Raw genomic sequence first — 26958 nt, 5'->3', positions numbered from 1 at the left:
TGGACTTCAGGATGACCAGGAAACACTTGACCCCTGTTTCAATCCAGGGGGTCAATGTGGACATTGTGGAGGACTATAAATACCTCGGAGTGTACATTGACAATAAATTGGACTGGTCTAAAAACACCACAGCACTTTACAGAAAGGGCCAGAGTCGTCTCTATTTTTTGAGGCGACTGAGGTCCTTCAACATCTGCCAGAAAATGCTCAGGATTTTCTATGAGTCTGTTGTGGCCAGTGCAACCCTCTATGCTGTTGCATGCTGGGGGAGCAGGCTGAGGGTCACAGATGCCAACAGACTCAAACTGATCCGTAAGGCCATTAATGTTGTGGGGATGGAGCTGGACTCCCTTAAGGTGGTGTCGGAGAGGCGGATGTTGTCCAAGATAAAGACAATGCTGGATAACACCTCCAACCCACTCCATGACATGCTGGTCAGTCACAGTAGCACGTTCAGTGAGAGACTGAGACCGAAAAGCACCACTGAACGACACAGGAAATCATTGCTGCCTGTGGCCATCTCCCTGTACAACTCATCCGCTTAACACACTGTTTTACTGCAATAGCTACAACCTTTTTGCACGTTCTTCCTTTTTCAGCTATTTATTAATAAGTGACTTTTATGTATATATATCCATGTATATATTGTGCTATTCTTACTTAGTGTATTGTCTGCGTTATGCGAAGCCGGGCTGGGAAGAGGAGAACCGGCGTCAAGCCTTGCCCGTAGAGCTCCAACATAATGTCCTTGTACTGCGCCTACTGATTGATGACCTCGGGACTGTAGTCCCCCATGATCGGGATGGGCGCGCCTCGGTAGTCGAATTTCCCTCTTCTCCTGGGTTCTCGGATGATAAAGTCCTTGGTCTGGTATCAGTGCAGGCGGATGATCACCGGGCCAGGCGGGCACCGCGTGGCTGCTTCGCTGCGAGGGAGTGGTGCTTTGTCGAGCTCCGGTGGAGATTGGAATATTTCTTTGCCCAATAACTCACAGAGAAGGTTAGAAAAGAAGTGAGTGGGGACATGGGAGCGAGGACATGCATGTTCTGACGTCTGTAATGGCTTTCAAGGTCTGTAACGGCTTTCAAGGTCTGTAACTTTGTTCTTTAGCTGGTTATTATCTTTGTGAAGAGCGGCACACGTGCTTTCAAGGTCAGCAACTCGTTGGCTCAGGTCTTCAGTTGCAAGCTTCAAGGATGAAACTCTCTTGGCAAATTCCTTTTTTTTTTTTTTTTTTTTTTTTTTTTTCAACCTGTCCTGTTTGGTTCTTTTGCCATCAGAATTATTGTCTAAAGGCGAAGAAAGATGCCCAACGGATTTACTTTACCAAATTGACCATTCCAGCCTTGCCGTAATGGTCCATTTGATTCACCTTTTATTGTTTATTTTATTTTCACTTGCTGAATACGGGACAGACTTAACTGGGGGAAAGAAAGGGGAGAAAGAAAGAGGGAAAGAAAAACAGCGGGGAAGAGGGACGGGGAAAAAGGGCAAAAAACCAAAAACCAACAAAATAACCAGACAAAAAACTACATATATCGATCATCTGGATCACCTGTTGAGAAAGAAAGAGAAAGCAAGCAGAAGAAAACGAGAGTAATAAACAACATCACAATGATCTATGGGAATATGACAGTAAATACTAAATGTTAGACATTATTGTGCAGCACGTAAGATCGACAGCGCACAGTGTGCTTTGAGGTAAGAGCCAAAAAGGGTGTAGTTTGTGTGTGATCACCTGTGTGTACACCTGTGAGCATGAACGCGCTTGTTTTTAAAAGGTTCCTTCATGTAATGATCTGCTAGAGGGTGTGGGGGGCCACTGCCCCGTCCTCCAGGGCATGAAGCAGGTATGGAGGAGATCAAAACTCCAGACATCCAGAGGCCCCCAGAACACAAGAGACCAAGGAAGACCAACAGAGGGGCAGCCGCGTCACTATCCCAGAAAGAGCTGAGGAGAGTCCCAGATGAGGGGTCACTCAGCAGCCGCGGAGCAGAAGCCGGGGGGTTGCAGTGACGTGCCCGTGAGCTCCGCCGGCAGCCAGCTGTGCCTGAGTGACCGAGCCCCGGGCCGAGAGGCCGAGGGCACCCCGCCTCCGAAGTGGCCCGAGCGAGCCCCAGGCTCCAGGCCCCGATAAGCAGCTGCCAAGGAGTGAGCCGGTGGGTACCTGGGCGCCCACCCCCCGGACACAGAGAACCACCAACGCACCGATGTCTGAGGGCGTCCACCACCGGCAGGGGAAGTGGTGGGGGGAGATGGGCCTCCAAACCTTGGAGGGCCTGAGATGTCCCCAGAGAGGTGGCGTCTGATACCCAACCTGACATATAGACACAGACATACAGGCACACACAGATACAAACATCCATTCCCACCCTCATGCTCTCATAGGCAATTATTCCACACTCAACCAACGCGGAGACAGACATAAAGAGACGCTGTACACACAATCACTCTCCCCAAGCGTACTCTAAGAACCGGGTCCGGGTACCCTTGCCCCTGGAGGGGGAAACTGCACCCAGACCCAGGTGGTGTTACCCTTTTCCCTGCGGTGGGGAGAAGCAGACCGCCCCGACTCCGCAGCAGCAGGGAGGCCCCACATTCCAGACCCCAGCTGGACGGCCAACTCCTCCTCCTAGCCCCCCCCGCTCCAGCAGGCCGCAGAGAACAGGGGTGTGAGAAGACTCCAAACCTCCCTCCACCCGCTCATATGTAGTGTTGATGTATGTGTGTTCTAAGGTGCATTTAAAACCCAGGAGGGCATGGAGCTACCTGCCAGAGCAGCAGGTAGGCGCATAGCCCCTCCTGCTAGCCCTCAATGTCTACGTGTATTTAAAATTGAGAGGTGGGCAACGACGCCAGGGGTGAGGTGTACACCCTGATGGTAATTTGGATTCTGTGTGGCGTGCCCACCCCCAAGATCCTATATGTATGTGTAATGAGAGTGTGAGTAATGTGAATGTCTAAGTTGTGGGATAAAATTGAGGCAGAGGCAGCCAGAAGGGGACAGAGGGGGGGGATGCCTCCCCTGCACCCTGGTGACACACCCCTACCCCAAGGCCCTGCATGTGTGGGTGACTGTGGTGGAGCGAGAAGAGGGAGGCAGCTGGAGATGGGGAGGGAAGGAAGGGAGGGGCAAGTGACCCCTCCCTGGGGCCAGCTCCCCTGCTGACCCCAGTAGGCACCCCATACTCTGCAACTTGCCAGGGAAAGGGGGGCCCAGGCCCATCCGGACCGGGGCCCAGTGCAGCAGCGCCGCCCAGCCCCACAGAGCCCGGGACAGTCCACCCGACCCCACCACAGAGAAAACTACACCCACCCCATCATCCACTCATCTTCCAGACTACACAAGACAATAGACGCCCAGGCTGAGAGCTTCCTCCACCTCTCCTGTATCTCCCCCTCCTGCAGAGAGAGTTCCTGAAGAGAGGAAAGCTCCTGCAAGATGTGACAACCTCCCCCACCAGTTGAAGAGCCCCCCAGGTGGCTCGATGCACCGGCGGCACCCTGCGCCAGGGCTGGGCCCCCATACACCCACCCGCCCACAACCCCGGCAACACACCAACCAGGACCCAGGCCCCTGAGGCCCGGCCAGGGCAAATTCCTATATGGCTTGTCGTACTTGGTCCAGTTTTGAATCGAGCGCATTGAATGAGGATTTAAATTCAGACGCTAACTCATCTGGGTGCTGCTGGAGCAGCATGGTGATAGCCTCAAGTGTTAAGCTAGCGTCCGTTTTTTTTTTTTGTTTGCTTTTGTGCTCTTAGAAGCCATTTAGAAATTGTCAAGTGTTCAAAACACTAGGAAAGTAGTTGCGAGGACAAGCGACTTAAAAGTGGCAATTGGAGGGGTGAAACTTTTTGAAGTGGTGTTGAATTCACCGGAGCAGTTCGTTCCTGTATCTACTCAGGTTGCATGCTGACCGGAAGTCTGTTTAGGATTTTTAATCTAGTGATTAGTCCTGCCATTAATTAATGCTTCAGTCTTAAACATGATCAACCTATCTCTAATAATCGGTTATGTACCACAAGCCTCCAAGATGGCTGTAGTTAAACCTTTAATTAAAAAGCCATCCCTAGACCCAGCTGTCTGAGCTAATTATAGGCCAATCTCCAACCTTCCTTTTATATCAAAAATCCTTGAAAGAGTAGTTGTTAAACATCTAACTGCTCATCTGCAGAGGAATGGCTTATTTGAAGAGTTTCAGTCAGGTTTCAGAGCTCATCACAGCACAGAAACAGCTTTAGTGAAGGTTACAAATGATCTTCTTATGGCCTCTGACAGTGGACTCATCTCTGTGCTTGTCCTGCTAGACCTTAGTGCAGCGTTCGATATTGTTGACCATAATATCCTATTAGAGTGATTAGAATATGCTGTAGGTATTACAGGTACTGCACTGCAGTGGTTTGTATCATATCTATCTAACAGACTCGAATTTTTACATGTAAATGGAGAGTCCTCTTCACACACTAAGGTCAATTATGGTGTTCCACAGGGTTCAGTGCTAGGACCAATTCTATTTACATTATACATGCTTCCCTTAGTATCATTAGAAGACATAGCATACATTTTCACTGCTATGCAGATGACACCCAGCTCTATCTGTCCATGAAGCCAGATAACACACACCAATTAGTTAAACTGCAGGAATGTCTTAAAGACATAAAGAACTGGATGGCCACTAACTTTCTACTTCTTAATTCAGATAAAACTGAGGTTATTTTACTCGGCCCTGAAAATCTTAGAAATATGGTATCTAACCAGATTCTTACTCTGGATGGCATTACCTTGGCCTCCAGTAGCACTGTGACGAACCTTGGAGTCATTTTTGACCAGGATATGTCCTTCAATGCACATATTAAACAAATATGTAAGACTGCTTTCTTCCATTTGCACAACATCTCTAAAATTAGAAATATCCTGTCTCAGAGTGACACTGAAAATATAGTTCATGCATTTATTACTTCCAGGCTGGACTACTGTAATTCATTATTATCAGGATGTCCTAAAAACTCCCTGCAAAGCCTTCAGTTAATCCAAAATGCTGCAGCAAGAGTACTGACAGGGACTAGAAAGAGAGAGCATATTTCTCCTGTTTTGGCTTCCCTTCATTGGCTCCCTGTTAAATCCAGAATTGAATTCAAAATCCTTCTCCTCACATCCAAGATCTTAAATAATCAGGCCCCATCTTATCTTAATGACCTTGTAGTACCATATCACCCTATTAGAGCACTTTGCTCTGGCACTGCAGTCTTACTTGTTGTTCCTAGGGTATTTAAAAGTAGAATGGGTGGGAGAGCCACATGATCCCTGTTCTAGCCAATCTACACTGGCTCCCTTATTGATTGATTGATTGATTGATTGATTGATTGATTGATTGATTGATTGATTGATTGATTGATTGACTGACTGACTGACTGACTGATTGATTGACTGACTTCATTTTTATGTCCTTCTATTCTGGTTCATCTTGTTTTAGTTTCTGTAAGCACACAGGTTTCATCAGTGACTCTGTGACCTCAGTAATCTTTGCAGGGCCTTAATGCTCTGAACAAAGCTGCACATCACAAGACAAAATAGAAATGACTCCGTTTTTTATTTCTCACTTCCGTTTGGCTTCAGCTCTCAATGTCCCACCATAACCCATGGAAAGAATTACTGTCCATCCAGGATCCTGAACATGAAGCTGATGAAGGTGGAGTATTGCTGTTGGAGATGATGATGAAGAAGATGGGAATCCAGGAGCAATGGGTGAATGACAGCTTCAGCATAAAGGATCAGTGTGGGAATACATCATCATCCACAAAGAAAACCAGTCTGAATGTCTGACGCTCTTGTTATAAAGATGCTGTCGCAGCTTGTGGCAGCAGTTTGCTGGTTTGCTAGTTAGCTGGGAGCTACCTCACTAGAACATTTGATGCTATACTGTCTAAACTGTGTGAGCAGCTTTCATGGCTGCTCTGTTTTACTCTCCAGCCTCTCTTTAACTCAGTCTTCTCAGTTTTTCTTCCTTACAAACTAGAAAAACGTCTTTTTCAGCTTCTCCACACCCACACTGTGGCTAAGGTGCTACCAACATGCAGGCTCAGTCTCTCTCACTCAACAATTACACTTGTCACCCAGACTGACATCACTCCAAGTTCACCACTAGGAAGCACTAAAAGACCACATAGAGTGAGATCATCACTAAATGTATGCTGTGTCTGATGGTGACTTGGGTTTGTACAAGCTGGCTACATGAGCATGATTACCTTCAGTTCTATCTTTGTAAAAGAGACTCAGCAGCAAATTAGAACCTAAATCCCAGTGACAATGAAACGTGTTATAATGTCTGTTTGTTCTGTTTAAATAAACACACACATGACTATAAAAATTCAGAGTACTGACTTAACGCAGTCAATTAAGAGTCTAATAATCCAAATACAAATAAAATTTCTCTTGGTAACTCTATAAAGGTTACCTGTTTATGCAGTAATATAATAACCATTTTAAATGATCATCTGTGGAAAAGTGTGAATCCTGACCTGAGAGTTTCCACTGCAAACTGTGACATTTTTAGTCCAGCAGACAGAAGCTTCACTCCTGAATCCTGCAGGTCGGAATTACTTAGGTCCAGCTCTCTCAGACTAAAGGACTGGGAGCTGACAACAGAAGACAGAGCTTCACAGCTTCTATCTGAGAGGTTACAGCCACTCAGCCTAAAAAATAAAAGACAGTCTATAAAACAAAGGAAAGGAAACCTTAACATACTAAAATACAACATCACATGGATGGACTCGGATAAAATATTGAATTGGTTAATTCTAGAAACAAAATTTAAATTTAATCTGACCTCAGAGTCTTCAGTTTACAGTTTAAATTTTGTAGTCCAGCAGACAGACGCTTTACTTTTGAATCTTGCAGGTTTTTGATACTCAGGTCCAGCTCTCTTAGAATAGAGGATGGGAAGCTGAGAACTGAGGACAGAGCTTTACAGCTTCTGTCTGAGAGTTCACAAACGTTGAGTCTGAAAATAAAAACACGAAAAAAGACTTGTTAAATATAATCAGGGTGCAATAACCAATCCTGTATTTTATAAATAATCCTTATTATCTTGTGTTGAACAGGTTAGTAAAACTTCACTTTAACTTAGGAATGATTAAAAACGCTAAGAAACAACAATAAATGGAAAAAGTTTACCTTTACTGGTCAAATTGTTTCATTAGTTAAATTAGTCAGTGGATAAAAACATACAAATAAACAGACAAAACATAACAGAATAAAAAATGATCTGACCTCAGAATATTGAGTTTGGCATATGGACTCTCCACTGCAGCAGACAGAAGCTTTACTGCTGAATCATTCAGGCTGTTGGTACTTAGGTCCAGCTCTCTCAGACTACAGGATTGGGAGCTGACAACTGACAACAAGTTTTCACAGCCTTTCTCTGAGAGGTTACAGCTGCTCAACCTGAAAAAACAAACAAACACATAAAAAAGTAATTATTGATATGTTGAATCTATATAATCAATATAATAATTCTGTGTACACTACAATGCAAAATAAACTAAAAAAAATTACAAAATGTAAGTATGGGAGAAAAAAATACTTAAAATCTGCAGAAAGAACATTATACCAGTGTATCTAAATGGAAACCGGTGAAGAGCCGGTAGATTTAGTCACTCTGGTTCAGTGTCTGCTGACACAGCTCTGTGGGTACTACAGTACAACAGTTACTACAGTACTGTTGGTCACTTTCTTTATTCTAATATCTAATCTATCTAATATCTTTATTCTACTTTGTTATGGACGTCTACAGACACAATGAGCAGTAGCACTTTTAAATCTCAAGCATGCTTGATGGAGAGAGATGTTCAGCAGCGCACTGACAGCTTTTGTTCTGACTGTATTTAAATCAGGGCTAGCATGAGATCGTTAGAGAGAAATCATACCACAGCTGTTTTTTACAACTTTGACCCTCACCAAAAGGGGGGAGGGGGGATTTTTACAGCTGCCTATCTCTTCTTATACTCTGAGATAAGACAAACAAGACTTTACCACCTTTGGAATTCTCCCCGACAACAATAAAGTTGAAGCTGAATGCTCTTCCACATCTGTACATTTTTAAATACCCAGAAGTGAAATTACTAAAACATGTAACCAATACATAAGCAAAAATAAATTTCCATTCCAAATGTAAATGTAGTTATAAATGATTCATCACATGTCGGACTTGGTGCAGACTCTCATTTTTATTTTCTGTCTAAAACAAGCTGCTCTGGCTCATTCCCCTTTAAAGCCCCGCCCTCCCTACAGGCCAAGTTTCTTTTGATTACATAATGTCATAAAGCATGCTGATTGGCAGCAGCCAGTCATCATGAGCTCCATCTCCTCCATCTTCTGGTTTTGAAATTCTAAGAAACTGTAAACCTTGTGAAAATATGTTCGGAAATAAAATCCTCTCAGATGCATTTTTACATTTTAGCTCCACAGCAACAAGGTTCACAGCAGGACAGTTAGATATGGTTACTGACAAGCAGAGGTGGGTAGTAACGAGCTACATTTACTCCGTTACATTTACTTGAGTACATTTTTGAATAAAATTTACTTTTTAAGTACCTTTTTTGCACAATACTTTTTACTTTTACTTGAGTACATTTATGAAGAAGAAACGGTACTTTTACTCCGCTACATTTGCAAAATTAGACTCATTACTTAAAAAAAAAAAAATTAGTTTAACACATTAGATAACATGCCGTCAGTGGCGTTTCCGGTAACTTTTTTACCAATGAGACGTGGCCATACAGTCACATGACCAGTTTGAAACTGTGGCGGGCAGAGCGGCCCAAGCGTTTCAAAGTAGTGGACACATGGAAAGAAGAAATATGATGGCAGAGTCTACGCTAGAGCTGAAGAGGACGAACATCTTTGGCCTCACATACAAAGAATGTTTCGCTTAAAAGCAGCACAAAAGAACAGCTATGTCTGCAGTGTCGGTGTCTTCAGTGAGAGCCGAAACAAACCAGCGTGAAACAACTCAACTCGTTTGACCTGAGGAAACGGTAAGTTTTCACTAAATATCTTTTTAGCTGTGGTTAGCTGGATGTCAGTCTTATGTTACAGCAGCTGTGTCGAGCTCGAGCTGCGAGTCATATTTCCGGCGCTACGTTGTAGTGAGATAAGTTTGTGGGTGTTTTGTGCAGCTTCGGCTGTCTTTTTAACTGCTCGCTGGTTAGCTAGCATGAGCGATAAGCTAACAGCTAGCCTGGTTAATGACGCTAGAGTTCCACGCACATGCAAACAGCTCGTCTCTACTGCTTTAACTGTTAAAACAGAAGGCAATACTGCGGCTGACAGAGTTTATTATGTGGAACAGCAGCTTGTTTAGTTTAAACAGTCTGCATTAAGCTGGGCAAACACTGTGCAAGTTTTTTCAGTCACGTTATTCAGCTCCTGCTCAAACTGTACAATTAAATCGCAGGGGTTAGAAGTTCATAGGTCATGATGCAGGGTCTCACACTATAAGGCCTGATGCTCTGATGCGACCTGAGTGCTCAAACTGTGCGTCCATAACATGAAGCTTATCATACAAAATCGGTCACTCGCTCTCCCTCTCTCTGTCTTTCACTCACTCAGACACACACACACACACACACACACACACCATCAACTCTGCTAAATTACTAATGAAAAACATTGACCAGGCAGCTGTGATTGAGCAGCAATGTCCATCCAACTCTTGGTTGTTGTAGTCGTGGATTTCAAACTGGTTTGATTATCATGCGACCATACGATTGATGATTGGGAGCTGGTCGTGAGGTGTTAGCTGCTTTTTGTTACCCCATGTATACTACACGATGCACACACGATTAAGGCAAAACACGGCCGATCCCCAAAACTGTTGCGCGACTGAAAAATCGTCTCAAAATGGCCAAAAATCGCACAGTGTATGGGCAGCTTTTGGAGGCTAGCTCCAAACAAACATCTGCAGCTTGGCAGTGTATACAGCACTATGATGACCAGACCTAATTCTTTTGAAAACCTTACGTCTTTCCACAGGTCTCCACTTCATCAGACATCACCTAGACACAGAGCTGGATGAGGCCAGGACAAACAGCAGCCTGACCGACGAAGATGATGGATCCATGGGGTCAGGAAAGCCAGAAGCAGAGGAACTGGAGAGGTACCTTTCATGTCCATTCACTGGAGGTGTGGATCTATTGCATGGCTTTCCTCAGATCAAGAAGCTGTCGATCAAAGTCAATACAGCTCTTCCTGCATCTGCAGCCTGTGAGAGACTTTTTAGTCATGCAGGACTCCTGTTCACTGCCAAACGGTCACAGCTTCACAGCAAGAACCTTGAGAGCCAACTGCTGTCTGATTTGATGTTACAATTAAAAATGTTTGTGTTTTTATCTGAAGAGTTTATAAATATCTGGTTTCCACTGTATATTTGATGAATGTCAGCACAAAGAGGGAGAGAGAGGAACAAGAGCAGGTGAGACAGACATGTTAGTCAAATGGTTGTTTACCAAAAGTATCACCGTATCACAGGAACTCATGTATCTCGTACCTAGTGTTTCTTCTTAGGTTTGTTATTTTTCAAATTCTATATTTATTAAGTTATGCAGGCTTGTTTGCACAACAAGGCTAAATAATTATATAAACTTTTCTGAATCTAAATAGTGGACTTTGGTTGAATTAAAAAATAAGTGTAGTGCAGGTCTATGATGGTTTTTAGTGCTACTATCATCTAGTTCTGGTTCTAGTTCTGTCTTGGTTAAGTCCTCAGTAGTCCTGATTTTGAACTGTTGTAGTCCTGTTTTAATTCCAGATCAGTTCTGGGTCTGGTTGAATTAGGGTTTAGTCCCTGTGTCTTGATACAGCCCTGATTTTGCTCTGCCTTGCTGCTTAATTTAAAAACTAGTTTAAGGTGTCCTACATATGCGATATGTTATTTTCCCTATATGAAGTCATTCTTTTTTTGAACAAAACTGAAAACAGAGGCAATTGATCTTTCAGCTGAAGCTGAACCACCATTTCACTGAAGAAACAATTTATGGTAAAGTGAGCCATACACATATGTACATCCACGTAGTGGAAATTTGTATTTGTCTTTTATAATTAGTTTTACTCTGATTTCAGTGTTTATTTGTGAGTGTAGTTTTTACATTTTTACATATTACATTGTGTTAATCCACTGTCTATACTTCAGGGTATTTTAGTATACAAAATAAGTTTTGTTAGAATGTCTATTCTTATGGAATTTTAGCACAGATGTGTTTTTTTTGTTTGTTTTTTTTGTTTTGTTTTTATTCCTGCTGTCCGCCTTGGGAATAAACTTTTCCTGATTATACCTGTTGCATCTCTTTGTCATTTGTTTCTGATTTACTTAATCCCTCCTTGTATTTAAAAGAACCACCCCTAGTATGACATTCTGGCGCATCAGCTGCAGTCTGTTATGTTGAAGTTGCCTCGTTCTAATGTTTTCTCTGAGGCTGCTGTAAATGTGAATATATTCACTGTGGGTTTTGCTTGAAAAAGCTTTACGTTGTGAAAAACTGAAATCTTGAAATTAGAATTGTTGTGCCTTATTTTGTGGATCTTTTTACATATATTCCTTTTGAAAATACTAAAATTTGTATATTTATTTATTTTTGATTGTCTGATAGCATTTATTTATAAAATCGGACATTTAATCTCCACTCAGACTATCCTTCACCACCAGTTTGTCAATGACCTCATGTTGTTATCAGCTCTAAGGTTTTCATCCTGTAGTACTACTTTTACTGCTACTTTTTTGTTGCCTACCTTGTTTTCCTGTGCCACAGTTTTCCTGGACCTTCTTCGCCACTGTCTTCAACTTCAGCTCTTCTCAGATTACCTCCACATCCTGGACAATACAGAGAACCTCACCCGCCTGCCCTCCAGCTACCACTCACCACCGTGGACACAGTGGAACTCAGGTCAGCCAGCCTTTGCCAGTACTCACCTGGAGTGATCAGATTGGCCCATGCTTCTCGTTTCTCCTGTCACCCTGGAACAGGTTGCACCATTGCTCTCCTTAAGTGCCATTTGTGGTGGAAGACCTTGGAACGGGGTGTAAGGGAGTATGTTGCCGCTTGTGATATCTGTGCCCGCAGCAAGACCCGGACTTCATTGGCTCTCTGGACTCTTCCAACCTCTGGCCATACCTTCTCGCCCCTGGTTACACACCTCTTTGGACTTCATGACCGGGTTGCCCCCATCCGTTGGTAAAACCTTGTGCTTTCTGTAATAGATTCCCCAAAGCCGCACACTTCATTGCTCTGAACAAACTTCCCATCTGCAGAGAAACTGCTAAATTAATGGTTGATCACGTTTTCCGGCTCCATGGAATCCCTGCATAGATCACATCAGACAGCGGACCCCAGTTCATCTCTCAGGCCTGGAGATATTCTTGCTCTGCCATAAGTGCTTGAGTCAACCTCAGTTCCGGTTACCACCCGCAAACCAATGGTCAAACAGAGAGTCAACCAGGAATTAGACTCCACCCTCCGCTGTGTCACCATCCATAACCGGGCTACCTGGTCTAAACACCTAACATGGATCAAGTATGCACACAATCCTCAGGTCTCAGCTTCAACTGGTCTGTCCCCATTTGAGGCTTCCCTAGGTTACCAACCCCCACTGTTTCCTGTCGAAGAGGCCGAATTGGCTGTGCTCTAGGTCCAACATCTCCAAAAAGTTGATTCTGTTCATCTGGACGTAGTGTTTTGTGGGAGAAACATTTCATCACTCATCCAAGTGACTTCTTCAGTCTCAGCTGACTGCAGGTTTCCCCAGTCTTATGAACCACTGACCAAAACCCACTGATCAAAGACCACTGATCAATGGCCATGAATACCATTCACAGAGAGTTGGGGAATGGCTGCAATCACAGCATTGTAAGATGGCGAAAGATATACCCTTAGGCCACCTCCTCGATTCAGAGATGGTCTTTCCCTTTTCACGTAAATGGTCTCCTTGACTCCGACCTCAAATCAGCGTTCCAATTTGTACATGGAAGAAGTGGAAAAGAGGGCTTTGCTATCCTACTCTGGAACACCACCAAGCCATTGGTTCAGATATGTGGATGACACCTGGGTGAAAATCAAATCTCAGGACGTACCACAATTCACGGATCACATTAACTTGGTGGACCGTCACATCAAATTCACCAGGGAGGATATGAAAAATGGCAGGTTAGGCTTCTTAGACTGTGAGATTTCCATCAGGAATGGGGGACATCTAAAAGCTGACGTTTACCGTAAACCTACACATACAGATCAGTATTTAAGGTTTGACTCTCATCATCCACTGGAGCACAAACTGGGTGTCATTAGGACGCTACAACACAGAGCGAACACCATCCCCACTGACACACCGGCCAGGGAGGCAGAAGAACAGCACATCAAGAAGGCCCTGAGTAAATGTGGTTATCCCAGCTGGACTTTTGTCAAAGCTGGGAAGGCACCAAAAGAAAGCTCCAGCCAATCCAGGAGACAAGAGCAACCGCTACCCAAGCGAAAACCTGTAGTGATCCCATATGTGTCAGGAGTATCGGAGCAGTTGAGACGCATTTTTTCTAAACACCAGGTCTCTGTGGCTTTTAAACCCCAAAACACGCTGCGCCAAAAACTGGTCCACCCCAAGGATCGGGTCCCCCGACACAAACAGAGTAACATAGTGTACGCTGTTAAGTGCCAGGAGGATTGCCAGGATTTATACATCGGGGAAACCAAACAACCTCTGGCAAAGCGGATGGCACAACACAGAAGAGCTACCTCGTCAGGCCAGGACTCTGCAGTCTATTCACACCTACAGGCCAGCGGACACTCTTTCAAGGATGAGGATGTACACATCTCTCTGAATGGACTCACGGCCATTGATCAGTGGTCTTTGATCAGTGGGTTTTGGTCAGTGGTTGTTGATCAATGGTCGTGAGATTTTGCATAATGAAGATTAACGAACTGACCTCCCAGCCCATTGTTCCTTCAGTGGGCTGGTTTCAGTCATTATGCAAATGTACTGTTCATAAGATTGGGGAAACCTGCCCTCAGCTGAGACTGAAGAAGTCACTTGGATGAGTGACGAAACGTTTCTCCCACAAAACGCTACGTCCAGATGAACAGAATCAACTTTTTGGAGATTTACTTCCCTGGATGATTGAGAATGCATCAAGACGTCTAGGTCCAACACCATCTCCAGCATTGCCGGAATGTTTGGACCTGAACACATGAAGCCTTAAAGATCGCAGCCGCCAGTCACCTCCATTATGTGGACTGCCTTCGAGACCCAGCACCCAGATACACCTTGGGACAGAAGGTGTGGTTGGCAGCTACGGACATTGCTCTCAAGGTGTCATCTCGCAAACTAGCACCATGGTTCATTGGACCCAACAACATTCACTCCATTATCTCTCCCAGTGCAGTCAAACTCACTCTCCTGGCATCTCTACGGATACATGCAGTTTTTCATGTTTCCCAGATTCTACCAGTCCACTCCAGTCCTTTGTGTGCACCTTCCGACCCCCCTCCACCTGCCCTGCTCATTGATGGTCACCCAGCTCACACGGTCCGGAGGATTGTTAATGTGCGCCAGCATGGCAGAGGCCACCACTTTCTGGTCAACTGGGAAGGCTCCAGAGGAGCGCTCATGAGTTCCTCTCACCACCTCGGACACAGTGGAACTCAGGTCAGCCAGCCTTTGCCAATACTCACCTGGATTCTTACCACCTCTCCCTCAAAGCCAAGCTCACCTCGACTGTCAGTAAGCAATATCAGTCATTACCACCTCCACTAAGTGTCCTGCGCCTGCCACCTTCCTAACCTCGTTCTCTTCTCTTCCTAGATGCACCCGCTCTGTCCCCGTCACACCTGTCAATTCCCAGTTCACCTTCACTGACCCACTAGTAACACTTTGCTAGGAATTAATCCGTTTTCTTAATAATAAAGTACTGTAAAACATATGAACCGTCTCTGTAGTGGTTCTCTGCATTTGAGTCCAGTTTAGCTATCGGCCTGTGGCCATTGTCACAGTTTCAATTATGTAGCCCAAGTTTTTGCCCCCATACTGGATGCAATCAGGACAGCCACAGCAGAGATTGATATTTTAAAAAAGAGAGAGATTGGAAGACATTGCACTAACGGTGACACATAAACCAGAGCTTAAATTACAAACATCAGAAAACAATGTAGGTGCTGTCACAGTCTTGGGTCGGTGACCCAGTGTTTTCAGTTTCCTTTTTTTTTCTTTTATTATTATTATTAATCTTTGATTTCATGATGTGTCATTGCAGGTGTCTTGGTTTTTATCTCAGTTTTGCTAAAGCCCATTAGTTCATTAGTATTTTCTGAGTTCTATTTCTTAGGTTTTGTTACGTGGCTCCCCTGTGTTCCGTGTTATGTCTTTCTAGTCACTGTGTTAAGCTTACATGTTTTGAGTTCAGTTGGCATGTTTCCTGTTTTACTTTGAAGGTCTGTGCCTGGTGTAAGCATGTTCTGTTTTGCTTCCTAATTAACAGCCGTGTCTTCCTCCCGTGTGCCATTTTCTCATTTCCCTTTTCTCATATATAGTGTGTGTTCTCCTTTGCTGGTCGCTGGTCTGTCTGTGTTAACCCTGCATGTCTTCCCCGTGTTTCCTTGTTTCTCATCTCTCGGTTCTAGTCCATCCTCAGGTTTTTTGTTTATGTTTAGTTTTCCCCAGTTTAGTTTTTGGTAAGTTTTCTCTTTTCCACCTGTTTGCAGTTTTGTTCAGCTGTAAATAAAGGCTTGCTTTCTGTTCAACACATTCTCCTGCATTCATGTCTGCATTTGGGTCCTCGTTCACCTATAATTCCACACATCTGCCATTGTAGGTGTGACAGTATGCACAGTCTGGTTGGCGAAGTTGCTGCTTTAGAAAAAAGAACAAAACTCCTGGAGTTGGAGACAACTGAAAAACCTGAAGGTAATAAACCTGTCAGAGGAGCTTTAGGATCAGAGCTCATGTTCTTATAGGCTGGGTCTGGATTGTCCTGTGATAAGAGTTACAGACAAAAATGTCTCAGAAATGCTGACACATCCTACTGCAGTGAAAGATTAAAGGTATCATATATTTGACTGAGTGACAGATGATCATTTAAATGACTATTTTTACATTATTTCTCAAGGCCAGACTCTTTAAGCTGAGCACAACAGATGGTTTTGTTACGTAGAATCATGATTTTAAGAATGAAGCGATGATCACATATTTACTTACAGAGCTTTGTTAGAGGCTTTGACCACTGGCAGCATTTTTAGAAGACCCTCCTCTGAAGTAGAGTATTTCTGCAGGTCAAACACATCCAGATCTTTTTCTGATGAAAGTAAGATGAAGACCAGAGCTGACCACTGAGCAGGAGACAGTTTATCTGTGGAGAGACTTCCTGATCTCAGGGACTGTTGGATCTCCTCCACTAGAGAACGATCATTCAGTTCATTCAGACAGTGGAACAGATTGATGCTTTTCTCTGCAGATAGATTCTCACTGAGCTTCTTCTTGATGTACTGGACTATTTCGTGATTGGTCTGTAAGCTACTTCCTGTTTGTGTCAGCAGGCCTCGCAGGAGAGTCTGATTGGTCTGCAGTGAAAGACCCAGGAGGAAGCGGAGGAACAAGTCCAGGTGTCCATTTGGTCTCTTTAAGGCCTTGTCCACAGCACTCTGGTAGAAGTGTGTCTCTGCAGTTTCTCTTGTTTCAGGCTTCTGGTAGGTTGTTTGTTCTTGTAGCAGATTGAGTCCAGAGTTGATGAAGGTCAGATGGACATGAAGAGCAGCCAGAAACTCCTGAACACTGAGATGAACAAAGCAGAACACCTTGTCCTGGTACAGTCCTCTCTCCTTTTTAAAGATCTGTGTGAACACTCCTGAGTACACTGAGGCTGCTCTGATATCGATGCCACACTCTGTCAGGTCTGATTCATAGAAGATTAGATTTCCTTTCTGCAGCTGATCAAAAGCCAGTTTTCCCAGAGACTCCATCATCTTCCTGCTCTCTGGACCCCAGTGTGGATCTGTCTCAGCTCCTCCATCATACTTGACCTTCTTCACTTTGGCCTGAACCACCAGGAAGTGGATGTACATCTCAGTCAGGGTCTTGGGCAGCTGTCCTCCCGCTCTGGTTTCCAGCACATCCTCCAGAACTGTAGCAGTGATCCAGCAGAAGACTGGGATGTGGCACATGATGTGGAGGCTTCGTGATGTCTTGATGTGGGAGATGATCCTGCTGGCCTGCTCCTCATCTCTGAATCTCTTCCTGAAGTACTCCTCCTTCTGTGGGTCAGTGAACCCTCTGATCTCTGTCACCATGTTAACAAACCCAGGAGGAATCTGACTGGCTGCTGCAGGTCGTGTGGTTATCCAGAGGTGAGCAGAGGGAAGCAGTTTCCCCCTGATGAGGTTTATCAGCAGCACATCCACTGAGGTAGACTTTCTAGGGTCAGTTAGGATTGTAGTTTTGTGGAAGTCCAGAGGAAGTCGACACTCATCCAGACCATCAAAGATGAACACAACCTGGAAGTCTTCAAAGCTGCAGATTCCTGCTTCTTTGGTTTCAGTAAAGAAGTGATGAACAAGTTCCACCAAGCTGAACTTTTCCTCTTTCAGCACATTCAGCTCTCTAAAAGTGAATGGAAATATGAACTGGATGTCCTGGTTGGCTTTGTCTTCAGCCCAGTCCAGGCTGTATTTCTGTGTTAAGACTGTTTTCCCAATGCCAGCCACTCCCCTTGTCAGTACTGTTCTGATTGGTTCATCTCTTCCAGGTGAGGCTTTAAAGATGTCTTCTTGTCTGATTGTTGTTTCTGGTCTGACTGGTTTCCTGGATGCTGTTTCAATCTGTCTGACCTCATGTTCATCATTGCCCTCTGCAGTCCCTCCCTCTGTGATGTAGAGCTCTGTGTATATCCGATTCAGAAGGGTTGGGTTTCCTGCATTAGTGATCCCCTCAAACACACACTGGAACTTCTTCTTCAGTGCAGATTTAAGGTTACATTGACAAACTGTAGCAGGATGTTCTGAATAAACAGACAAAGAAAGAATATTTTTGTGTTATCTAGATTTTAAAAATTCCATACAGCGTTTCTGTTTAAATACATATCAAGACTATTTATGGCATCTGCTTATGGATCCAGAACCTTCTTTAGGGACGTAAGCAGAGAGTGAAACTCAGTCATCACATATCCTCTGCCCTGAGTCTCAGCACTGGTGTACCCCAGGGCTGTGTGGAGCAACTGGTGTCTTGGTGCAAAACCAACAATCTTATTCTCAATACTTCAAAACCAAAGCACTCATAATAGACTTTAAGAAGAAAAAGAAAGTTTTCACCCCTAACTATAAAGGGAGACTGTGTGGAGAGGGTGGCAGACCTTCATTTTCTGGGAGTCCATATGGACTAGAACTTGTCCTGGAGTATAAATACCTCTAAACTACTGAAGAAGGCCCAAAAGAGACTGTACTTCCTGAGAATTCTCAGGAAGAATAATATCACACAGAGACTGATGGTGTCCTATAGAGCTACCACTAAGAGTTAACAAACTTATGGCATATGCATTAGGTACACGAGCTGTACGGTGGCTGAGAGGAAAGCACTCCAAGGGGTTGTTAACACCGCCCAAAAGATCACGGGCTGCCCTGTCCCCACGCTTAAGTATTTACATGAAAGCCGCTGCTTAAAGAAAATTTAAGAACATCAATAAAGACACTTCTCACCCCGGCCATTCCCTCTTGAAGCTGCTGCCCTGCTGCAGACGGTATAGGACAATCAAAGCAAGAACAAACAGACTTAAACACAGCTTCTACCCAATAGCAATAGTGTATTTGAACATAAGCATTAGCAACTGTACCCTGTACCTTGCTGTGGAATAATTTGCAACTAATTGAGGCATATGTATTGGATTGAATCTAAATGTTCTCTTGTTTTATTGGCATTTTAAGGCTTTTGGCACTGATCGAAAATGAATTTTTAACTTCGTTGTTCAAGCGACAATGACAATAAAGATATTCAATTCAATATTTCATTTCCTTAAAACAGTGAGTGTTTTAATACATGTTTGTCCATCTCTTGATACATTAGTAAAGGTTTCATTCATCAAGCATATTGAATCTTTAGAGAAATCCTCTTACTGCTCTGCAGACGGTCAGCCAGCTTCTCCTGCTTCATTTTCCTCAAGAAGTCCAGTGTGATCCTCACAAATGCCTCTCTGCTGCTCCTCCTCTGCTCATCATCCTCCCTCTGACTCTCTAAGCATTCTGGGTAATGAGAACTCAGAACCTTCTGGATCTTCTTTAGCTCATTCTTCACAAAAGTGATGATATTGTCCTCCAGCAGCTGGAACAGAATACTTTATGAATGATCCAATCAGACTGAAATCATGGAGCCAAACATCAGATCCATGTTGGACACACTGACAATCCACTGGTCTACAAAAAGCTGCATGGAGATGACTGTGAACAGAATAGACGTAAAAGTAGTTACATGTACAGACCATAAATATGGAGTCCAGGTGTGTTTGTTGCTGCTGCAGACTGATCATTGACTTGACTTTGTGTCATCTGTGGAATCATGGAATAAATCAGGTCAGCATAAAAAACCTGACCTGAGCAGCCAGGTCAAGTATTTTCACAAATTGAAACAATATTTTGCTGCTTTGCTGCTCACATGGACACAAAGACAGATTAATTTCCAGAGGAGTTTAATTTATCCAGTTTTCTTCTAATAGAGTCATGACACTCTACCACCCATATATAAAATAAAACACCTATAGTGAAATGTTGAAACCCGAGACTAAAGATCTCTAAAGATCTTTCTATAACAGCTTGGTAAGAAAGTGGTAATAGTAGGGTAACAAGGAAGAAACACTGAGCGAAATAATTTGTTCATTTCTAAGTTTTGATTGAATTAACAAAGTAATGGCAGCTTATAACTAAGTAATATGGAATATGTAATTGGATACTGCGAGCCCAAAAGCTGGAGGTAATAAAGAGGAAAAAAGGATACACCCATGAGTAGGGATGGGTACAGGTATCCGGTGCCATGATGGCATGTTCTGACATAAACGGTAGTAACCAGACCGAAAAGCAGCGCACATTTCAGTGCTTTCTTTCGGTGCTTTTTTTTCCCCTGAGATGTCATACACTTTGAATTCTAGCCAATCATTTTACCTTTGCAAGCGTAGTAGGCGGGCCCAGGTACATACGTTCTTTTAGAGCAGAGCTACAGATTAAAAATGCCCAAGGTGAAGCGGTCAAAGTCTGGCTGTACTTCACAGCAAAAGATGCAAACTCAGCAGCCTGCAACAAGTGCTTTAAGGTGATACTGTGCAAAGCAGGTAACACCTCGAATCTGATGAAACACCTGGCGACGTATAGCATTTTGTTAAAAGCCGAGAAATGCGCCGTTTTTGATAGCTTGCTGCGAGACCTCACACCGAGCGCATTTACTGCGGGTGTGGTGCCTGTTATCGGACCCGGAGTTAGCAACATTCCCCAAGAACCTGAAGAGGAGAGTCCTGGGCCCTAGCCCTGCCAGTGTAGCAGAAATGATGATGGATGATGATGGCAGCAGCAGCCGTTCTCCTCTGCGTGAGTAGCTTAATGTTGTTCGTGTGTAATTTAAGTTGAGTAGGCTAACCACGTCATTAAATTAATGCATGTAAGGTAAACTAGCAAACACCATTGTAGTTACATGCGGCTGTCTTCTTGTTTCATGGCAGATACTCCCTTCACCCTGGCCAAAAAGCCTAAAATGACCAAAGAAAAAGTGGAAAACAGTTAAACATGAGAGGTTTTTGGACAAAGTTTGTGTTTTTTCCATTGTTTAAGCACTGCGTCCAGCCAAGAGTGATGCCATAAATCCCCTATAGCTACAGAAAAGGCTAACATTGTTATCTTTTTACAAAAAAACAGCTAAACATGAGAGGTTTTTAGACAAAGTGTGCGTTCTCCATTCTTTAAGCACTGGTTCGAGCACCGTTTAAGCACCAGCACCATTTCAAAAGTACTGGTTTGGTACTGGTATTGGATAAAACCTAAACGATACCCATCCCTACCCATGAGGCAAAACCAGATACTAATAGTAGCATAGTATCTTGCTAACAATATGATGACTAGCTAGCATTAAGAAGGTAATGTCTGTGAGTTGGAATGGTCACAGTTTACACAGAGTTTAATTTGTAGTAACCACACAAGAATTATCGAAGGCGAGGAGTGACAAAATGAATTAAATAAATATGCCATCAATTAAGATAAGATAAGATAAGATAAGTTAAGACTTTATTGATCCCACGACGGGGAAATTTTTGCGTCACCTCAGCTCAGGTACAGATATCAGAAGGAAATACAAAAATACAAATAAGTACAATCAATGAAAAAAAGTAAGATAATACACTATACACAATGGTAGCATACACAGTATGTGATTATGGATATGGTTGGAAATATGGAAGACATAAACTATATCGCTTGATATAGCTATTGTACCACTACTATTCCTATTTATAGACATGTACACACACACATGTACACACTAAATATACATATGTATACATATGCATACATATATACCTGCACATGTCCATACACATGGAAGGTCCATTATGCATGAAGTGGTGACCGTGGATGTTCACAGTGTCCAGTGACTTATGACATCGTGATTGAGGAGTTATAGAGTCTAACTGCTGTTGGGATGAACAATCTGCGAAAGCGCTCCTTCCTGCAGCGAGGGTGTTTCAGTCTCTGACTAAGGCAGCTGCTCAGCCCACTCACATACTCATGCAGTGGGTGATGTGGGTTGTTCATGATGGATGTCAGCTTTACTAACATCCTCCTCTCGCCAACCACCCCCACAGACTCCAGGGGACCTCCCAGCACGGAGGTAGACCTCCGCACCAGTTTGTCAATCCTGCTCCTGTCCCTGTCTGTGCATCCACTCCCCCAGCAGGCCACTGCATAGAAAAGGGCAGATGCTACCACAGTGTCATAGAGTGTCCTTAACAGAGTCCTGCAGACTCCGAAGGACCTCAGTCTCCTCAGCAGGTGGAGTCGTCTCTGGCCCTTCTTATACAGGATGTCTGTATTTGTAGTCCACTCCAGTTTATTGTTGAGGTGAACACCCAGGTACTTATAAGAGTCCACTATCTCAATGTCTTTCCCTTTGATGTTCACCGGTGTTGTAGGGGGTGACTTCCTCCTGAAGTCTATGATCATCTCCTTTGTCTTGCCGGCGTTGATTTGGAGTACGTTGGTCTCACACCAGCCAACAAAGTCACTGATCACCCCCCCTGTATTCCTGATCAATGGAACCTGGGGGGTGGGAAAGGTGATAAGTGGGCCATTGTCAAATCTGTTAAAAAACAGATTCAAGTCGTTAGCCCACCCCCGGCCAGCAGACACTGTGGCTCCTCCATTGTCCTGGAAGTATCCAGAGATTTTTTTCATGTTCCTCCAGACTTCTCTGACGTTTTTCTGTTGGAGTTGGCTTTCCATCTTCCTCCTGAAGCACTCCTTGCCTTCTCGGATCTTGTATTTAAGATCCTTTTGGACTTTCTTAAGTTCCTCCTTGTCTCCCGACCAGAAAGCACTCTTCTTCTTGTTCAGCAGGGCCTTCAGTTCTGGGGTGACCCACGGTTTATTGTTTGAGAAACACTGTATCTTCTTGGTAGGCACAGTGTTCTCAACACAGAAATTAATGTAGTCCGTGATGCAGTGGGTGAGGGCGTCGATGTCCTCACCGTGAGGCTTGCAGAGTTCCTGCCAGTCTGTGCATTCAAAACAGTCTCTTAGGGCCTCAGTGCATTCCTCAGACCACACCCTTATCACCTTCTTCGCGGGGGGGTTCCTTTTCACCATAGGGCTTTGGAGCGTGATGTCACGGGGGTGGGCGTGGAAAGGATTTTGGCCCCATCCGCCATTTTGGGGGTCTAGCGCAAGTGAAAAGGGAGCGAAGGCACACACAACAGCCATGGTTCGTATTTGCTGTCTGGTCGGCTGCAATGTTCGATCGCACGACCGGCAAGAGAATAAGCTTGAAAAGGGTTTGTCTTTTCATTCTTTCCCAACCTGGAAGCAACATGAGGCAGCTCGTGTATCGATGTTACCAAACGAAGGCGTCTAGCCTGGATAGCAGCTGTGAGACGAGCTGATATCCAGTTCTCTTCCATCTCCAAATATCTGTTGGTGCTCCAGACAGTTTCATTCCGGTAAGTTCTAAATATGTTCATATCACTCTTTATAGCCTATTAGTTTTATTTTTGATGCGCTTTGAGGTCATAGCAAATTAGAACAAACATCCTACTGAGTGATTTTGCAGAACTACCTTCTATTTATAGAGTTTCTAATTATTTGGCATTATTGCAACAAACCAGCCTATGAAATGGATGAAACACATCGTGACTGGGTTCCAGCGCTACATAAGGGACCTGCTTCAAACATACCACCATGCCAATCAGATTACTTCTTCCATGTGAGGGTGAAGAGGTGACCCTGCTGGATAAGATGATGAAGGTTTGCTGCGTTTGTTGAACAGTGTGGTAGTAAAACCAGGAAAAATGAAACTTGCTCCTGTTAAATATTCTTAAGTCTTTTGCTGTATAAATAGTGGTATTTTTTTTTCAAAAGATACATTAAATAATGTTAGTAGTGGGTGATATCATGTAAACACTGTCATGATTTTATGTAAACATTTTGTCTTTTATAAACTATAAATGACATGGATTATACACTGTAACTGATGTGATTTTCTATAAAGTGGTTTTAATAATAAAGTTTGTTTAGTTTGTTTCTTTATTCAATTTTTGAACAGTGGTACTCAGTCAGTACATATTCAGTAAATGCAAATTATTTACATGGCAGTGCACTACAGGCATAAATCTAGACCCCTAGATAAAACATTATGGCATTATAGCAGTGACAACTCCTCCACAGTAGCAGGTGGGATTTTTCTTTTTTGAGGACGGCTCCTTTTACCTTTCAATACGGATGGTCTGTTTATGTTTTGATCAAGAGCCTTTTTTTGGGCAGCTGAAGAGGAGAAGTCTATCTTATGGCCAACCTCTGGCTGTATCTTGGTCACATTACCCAGCAAAACCCAGTATGCAGGTTCATCTGTAACAGTCCTTGTGCCACAGATCCACACTGTTGCTTCTATATTAAACAGAAGAGCAGGGACATGGCTGCAGGTCTCCACGACTCCGGCCATACAGGTGCAGTGGGCAGCTTCAACCTTCCCTGTGATGCTCACAGTGACCCATGGCTGCAATGCTGGTTCATTCAGTCTTTGAGAGTGCAGTACCTGAAACACACACAGACATAGTTAATTTAAAGACAAGAACTATGAGCCAAGGCCGACATAAATGTGTTTTATCTACTTTATCATAAATGTGACAGTGTTTAGAAAGTTAGCACATACATGTAATTTTTCATTTCTTTATGTGTCCATCTATAAAACGCTGCATTTTATAGGGTAAATCTGCCTGTTTTCTGTCAGAAACCTGCCTGCAGAAAATGAACCTAAAGTATGTAATGCAAGGATGTCATCACTTTAGAGATGGAGAAAGCATAAAGTGACAATTATGAATCACTTAATATGATAAGGAGATTCTGCAGGTCATTAATCAATGTATAAAGTTAAAATAAAATGTATTTTTAGTGACACAAGATACAAACACAGAAGCAAGATGTATATTTAAATTATTTATAATAAATATGAATAAATCATTGCAATTTCTTTAACCATAAAGAATAACTAAATCCTTCAGGACAATGTCTCATCAATGCACTGAACTCACTATGTTATCCCTCTAACAGCCTCCACATGTTCTCACTGTAATTTCCCCCTCTTGAATGAATTTATGCTGCACTAATCTGAATGTTTTGGGGAAAATCAAACGTATTTCACACGCAGTACTCGAGCTGACTTACCTTTGTTTGAATGACGACTTGTACTCGCTGACTGCACAGATAAGGTATGAAAATATGTGAGGCTATGTCAGTAGCGGTTGGTCTTCAGGGTTTCTACTCCACGGCCGTGTTTCATACGGGTCCACATTTCCAATGCACGCTATTTTCTGCAAGTACCGCCGCTTCGCCTCTGGACGCAATCGGTCTCTATACCGTCCGTTTTCTTTGGAGCTGCTTTTAAGCATGATTCTTGTCGACGTCGTTCCAACACAGTGTCTCTTTTGATTCGTAGACCCCGAAAATGGCGCCGCGCTCCGCGGCGTGACATCAACTCCAAAGCCCTATAGGAGTGTAAGTGGGCTGGAGAAGGACCAGGTTGTGGTCTGAGTGGCCAAGCGGGGGGAGGGGTGATGCGCTGTAAGCCTGCTTTGTGTTGGCAAACAATAGATCCAGGGTTTTGCTGTCCCTTGTATGGCAGTCAACGTACTGGGAGAAGTTAGGGAGAGTGACAGATAGTGAGGCATGATTGAAGTCCCCAGAAATAATAATGAGGGACTGCGGATGTTCCATCTGTAGCTGAGAGACGGTGGAGTGAATGTACTCACAGGCTGCTGTAACGTCGGCCGAGGGTGGGATGTAAACAGTCAGCACAATAACGTGTGAAAATTCCCTGGCCAGGTGGTATGGCCGGATGCTAACTGCCAACAGTTCAACGTCTTTGGTACAGCTTTGTTCCTTCACAGTGATGTGCCCTGGGTTACACTATCTCTCACTGACATACATTGCTAGTCCCCCACCTCTCCTCTTACCACTCTCCATTGCATTCCGGTCCGCTCTAACCAGTTGAAAGCCATCCAGAGTTATGACAGAGTCCGGTGTGTGGTCCGTGAGCCATGTCTCAGTGAACAGGAGGAGGCTGCTCTGCTTGTACTCCCACTGCAGTCTGGTTAGCGAAATTAGCTCTTCCATCTTGTTGGGTAAAGATCTTACATTACCCATGAGAATGGATGGAATGCTTGGTTTGTACCGTCTCCTTCTTTCCTGGTACTTCACTCCAGCCCTGCGTCCCCTCCTCCGACGTCGTAATTCCTTCGGAATCTTGGGTCGCTCCTCCGGGAGTACTTTCCTGTTGCATAGTGCTAGCAGCTGCTCCCTACTGTAAACAATGGCTTGGCTTACAGGTTCTCCAGAACGTGGTGGTAAAAAGTCCCAAAAAGAGTAGAAGACATACTACTACTTTCACGAAAATTTGTGGGTCCATGTCTCGTTGCACAATAAATAAAACATGACCAAGAGTGTCGGGTAAAAAAAGCTTAAAGCACAAGAAAAAACAGAAAGGAAAGGAAAAAGCTGGGAGCTGAGGAAAAAAAAAAAAAATTAAAAATTTAAATTAGAATTAATTAATTCAATAAGTGTTTAAAGAATTAGTTAAATGCCCATTCATTTCATTTTAAACATTTAATAAATTATTATTAATTATATCAAATTTGATGCAATTAATGATACATGTAATGTATTAATTATATATTTAATTAATTAACCCTTTAAAGCCGGTCGGAAGGGCACGCTCCGTTTTGCGTAACTATTTTTAAATCCCGGTAGCACTGCAACCACGTAACCTAGCGCAATAATTTTTTTTGCATATGAAATCGGAGGAGTTGTACTTACATCTTATGCCATCAGCTTGTCCTAGGTCATGGTTTCCTTCCACATATAGCTTTGCAAAAACTGCATAAAAAGCACTTGCAGCAACAAAAACATAATATTCCAGAAACACGCTTTGCCGATCCGATCAGCTGTTTGTAACACTTCCTACGTCCTTCAGCGCGAACTATCGCATGTCCGCCATGACCTGCCCGAAACCGGAAGTGACGTCATTTTACGGAAATGTAGTTTTTTACCATCAGAGCCTTATGAGCCTACACTTGTGTTTTTAAAAGTTATGTTTGACTTTATGACTTTCTGTGTCGTTTCTGGGATGCTTAGGACTCATATTGCACTGCTGGAAATAGTTTATTTTGATGCAAATGCTGTTTTTTGCAAATT

Source organism: Oreochromis niloticus, linkage group LG20 (assembly GCF_001858045.2).
Source record: "Oreochromis niloticus isolate F11D_XX linkage group LG20, O_niloticus_UMD_NMBU, whole genome shotgun sequence".
Classification (NCBI taxonomy): domain Eukaryota; kingdom Metazoa; phylum Chordata; class Actinopteri; order Cichliformes; family Cichlidae; genus Oreochromis; species Oreochromis niloticus.
The sequence above is the reverse complement of the archived record's forward strand: the minus strand, read 5'-3'. Positions refer to the sequence as shown.